At 42.9% G+C, this 4,538-nt stretch overlaps 1 pseudogene; it reads right to left on the reverse strand.

The window, feature by feature from the left end:
• Nucleotides 1–3,351, reverse strand: part of LOC102824593 — a 16,097-nt pseudogene extending 12,746 nt beyond the window's left edge.
• Between the last annotated feature and the right edge of the window lie 1,187 nt (nucleotides 3,352–4,538).

Genomic DNA, 4,538 nt, shown 5'->3' on the forward strand with positions numbered 1-4,538 from the left:
ATTTACAGCCTCAGAAACCCTGTGCAGGGTCGCTAGGAGTCGGAACCGACTCCACGGCACATAATCAATCAATCAATAACAACAACAAGGAGGTCACACACACAAAAAACAAACTTGCTGATCAGTCTTAGATCTAAGGGACTAAAACACAGTCAAAGACAAAAATATTTCTCTTATAAATCCTTTATTTCTAGAAGAAGCTTCTGTTAAATGTGACTAATGAAGGATTAAGGAGGCCTAGTGACACAAAGTTTAAGCCCTTATCTGATAAATGAAAGGTAGTATCAAACTTATCCTATAAATCTCTGTGAGAGCAGAAGGTCTCACAGACTTTCCAGGGGCTCACAGGAGAAAGATACAGTAATCTGCCCCTTAAATATTACATTCATTGGGCAATTTTACTCTGTCACATGCAGTCCTTCTAAATCAACACTGATTTGGCAATACCTAACAACAAGCTCTGGTAGCGTAGTGGTTAAGAATCGGGCTGCCAACCTTAAGGTCAGCGGTTCGAAACTACCAGCTGCTCCGTGGGAGAAAGATGAGGCTTTCTACTCCTGTAAAGATTTACACCCTTGGAAGCCCTGTACAGGGTCACTTTGGGTCGGAACCGACTCGACGGCACTTAACAACAACAACAACAAGGAGCTCTGGTAGCGTAATGGTTATGAATTGGGCTGTGAATCTCAGGGTCAGCAGTTTGAAACTACCAGCTGTTCTGTGGGAGAAAGATAAGGCTTTTTGTTCCTATAAAAATTTATAGCCTTGGAAACCCTGTACAGGGTCACTATGAGTCGGAACTGACTCCACAGCACATAACCACCACCATCAACAACAATAACAGCAATGAAAAATTATTTATATGAAAGGGAGAGATACTTTTGTATGCAGTACACAGGAGACGAAATAAAAACGAATATAGTGTTTGCTCTCAAACATGCACCAAGGCCATGACACCCATAAAAAATAATGCAATTTTGGCACACCTGTAGCAGTTGTTTGGGAGAAAAGAACAATTGGAGTGAAAGGTGGGGACTTGAAGTAACAGGATTAATAAAATAGTTGGCATACTAATTTAATCTATATAAAAATTCTATGAGATGGGTGCTATTTCCTCTATCTTTTCATTAAGGAGACAGAAACTTAGAGACATTAAATATTGTACCCAGGTCTTTGTAAGTAAGAAATGGCAGAGCCTGGCTTTGAACATAGGACTGATCTTAAAATCCTATGTTCTTTTCTTTGCAGTACAACAGAAAGAGCTTGTGTGTACACAGTTATCTTCAAACGTTAAAGGACTGTTATACAACAGAGAAATGAGATTATGATGCTCCTAAAGATTGCTCTAGTACCTATGAGTGGAATCAGGAAGGAAGAAAAACTTTATTTCAGAATAAAGAAGAAACAGACTATCACATGAAGATAGAATTTCTTACCACAGATGGTGTTTATCAAATTCCGAATGATTGCTACTTAGGAAGTTTAAAAGGAGATTCCTACTTTGATGATATCTTTCTGACTTTACCTTCAACTTCAAGAGTATAATTTTCCAGTAAGTAAAAAACATGAAGAAATGTAGTTTGAGACATTGTTTGTCTCATATGACCAATATTAGGAAGGGTTTTTATATTAGACAAACTGCATGTGAATAAAGACCCACTTCAAAAAAAGAAGGCTGAAGAATATGCATTGTTGTTGTTGTTAAGTGCCGTCAAGTTGATTCCGACCCATAGTGACCCTGTGCAGGGTTTCCAAGGCTGTAAATCTTGACAGGAGTAGAAAGCCTCATCTTTCTCCCGTGAAGCAGCTGTTAGTTTCGAACTGCTGACCTTAAGGTTCTCAGACCGATTCGTAACCACTACGATACCAGAGCTCCTATGCGTAGACCTTTCTTATAAGACTACACTAATATTTTTGAGCTTCCAGGTTCTGATTAGAAACATACTCATTTTACAAATTGAAAGGGACCTTGGCAGCACAGTTGTCAAATGCTTATCTACTAGCAAAAAGGTAAGTGGTTTGAACTCATCAATTGCTTTGTGGGAGAAAGACGTGGCAAAATGCTTCTGTAAAGATGAAGCCAAAAAAACATCCCATTGCTATTGAGTTGATTTTAAAACTCATTAGCAACCCTGTAGGACAAAGTAGAGCTGCCATATATGGTTTCCAAGCCTGGCATCTTTATGGAGGCAGATGGCTACATACTTCTCCAGAGGAGTGACTGATGAATTAGTGCTTAACCACTGCATCACCAGTACTCCTCCTGTAAAAACTAGAGTGGGAAGTATGAAATAAAATTCTGTTACTAGAAATCAAAGATTCTCCAAGAAAAATATTTTTTGTTCCTGATAGAACACAGCAGGATTAAATCAGGACTTTGAATGAGTTCTTCCCATTTCAGTCATGACTAAGTGAAGCCAAAACAAACCAGGATTTGCAAACTATGATGCCTGGAATGGGGGAAATTATGACTCAATGCTCTGCTAGAAACCTAATCTTTCTCTTAAAAAACCAGAGCAGAGTGAGCATTTCATAACAACCAAATCTCTTACCTGGCTGAGTAGGAAACAATGGTGTCTGGCTCAAAGATGGCAGCCGACTACGCTGCTTTGATCATGTGTTGCTCTCCACAGACCTAGCAATTATCCAGTCTCCCACATCAGTCTTCTGAAAAGGCTTACTATGCCTATTCTGAGTCTCTCATTCTTGCTCCTGTTACCATTTCAGTACCTGCATTTTGCAAATTTTGTTCCATCTGGTTTCCCTTTGTCAGCAATGATTGAACCATTTCAAACTATATGGAAGCTTGGATTAAAGAAAGTGTTTACCACTGAACAAAATACAGAAATTATAGACCTAGAAAGCATCAGGAGTGGGATGGTTGAGGCCCCCAATTTAACATTGGAAGGCCCAGGACCCCAATTCTCCCAGCGCCCTAATCTGCTCATTTCAACATGCCCTCCCAGCGCCTGAGATCATCTTCCCTGACACCTTCTCAGCAACCATCACTGCAAGGAGTTAATTCTTCAGCCCTCTGGCTCGGGTAAGTCCCCTCTTGTGGCTGCCCTGGGTGTGGAGATTTAGACTCTGGTAACCAGGACATACGATTCTGTTGAGGACACAGACCTGGCGCCAGGTTCTGTGTCTCCCATAGTGAGTTCGGAATTCACTGGAACAAGTCCGGGACTTGTCCGTTTTGGCCCCCACCCGCTGAAGGGACGCCTCAGAGGGTGGTGTGGCCTCTGTTTACAGACCCCCTCCTTGTGGCAGTGACGCCTCCACTGGGAGCTTGGGTCCCCATACCTCAGACTGGGTCTGAGGTGCGAGCACTGTCTGAACCTCAGGAGACATCTTAGGTTCCATGCACTCTTCACTGTCTTATTCCTGGTTGCTATGGGTTCCGTGTCCTCCATACTGGCAGAGTCCCCCTTAGGGTGTTTGCTCCAAAACCTTGAGGGCTTAGACCTTGAGCCTAAGTGTCTTACACGTCTATCTACTCAAATTTGACCTCAATACAAATGAGAACTTTTGTGAGCGCCAGGGAAAATGGTCAGAGATCCTGTATATCCAGGGCTTTTCTTACCTTCGACTTTCTCTTTGTTCCATTGCTTGTACTCCATCAGCCAATTTGACCCAGCTGGAACCTTCTCCCTATCAAAGAGTTCCATTGCTTGTTCTCTTGACTCCATCAGCCAATTTGACCCAGCTGATGAACCCCCTCCCTATCAAAGAGCCCCAAGTGCACCTCCACATCCCCTTTTACCCTCAACCATCAGGGAAGGTGGAGCGAACCAACAGGTCAATCAAAGCTGTCCTTACTAAATTAACCCCAGAACTTCATGATGACTGGGTCTCACTTCTCCCCTTAGCCTTGTTACGCCTCAGATCTTTGCCTAAAGCGCCTCTCCAAATTTCTCCTTTTGAACTAATGTATGGATGCCCTTTCCTACCTCCATGACTAAAACCTGAAGCATCTGCCCTTCCACCATCTCTTTTAGTAACCACCCCTACAGCAGTTAAGTTAGAGGGTCTCTCGAGCTGGTTCCACATCTCAAGGGTTAAACCCTTCCACAGCCCTGCTGGAGGACTCGAATCATCATCCCCTCCTAACTGTAATGCTCAGCATGGCTTCAGAAAAAGAGGGCAATCCAAATAGCAATCCTACCCCTGGTAGCAAAGCTAAGTATTGGGGCAGGCATAGCTACTGGAACTGCAGGCATTTCCCATTCAGTCATCCAGTCAAAGTGGCTAGCGGAACAACATGAAGAAGACATAAATCAGCTCTCCACAGCTATCCTCACACTTCAGCAGAAAATTAACTTCCTCTCTCAGGTAGTACTGCAAAATAGGCGGGGCCTCGACCTCCTCTTTGCTGAAAAAGGGGGGCTTTGTGTTGTCCTCCAGGAAAATTGTGTTTTTTTTGTCAACCAATCTGGAATAGTCACCAATCAGATTTGCCAACTTCAAGAGAGCCTTGAGCAACAACGTAAGGAACGAGAGCCACAGGGTAATGGAGGGTTTGCTAGTTCATTCCATAA

Source organism: Chrysochloris asiatica, unplaced genomic scaffold (genome assembly GCF_000296735.1).
Source record: "Chrysochloris asiatica unplaced genomic scaffold, ChrAsi1.0 scaffold00066, whole genome shotgun sequence".
NCBI classification, from domain to species: domain Eukaryota; kingdom Metazoa; phylum Chordata; class Mammalia; order Afrosoricida; family Chrysochloridae; genus Chrysochloris; species Chrysochloris asiatica.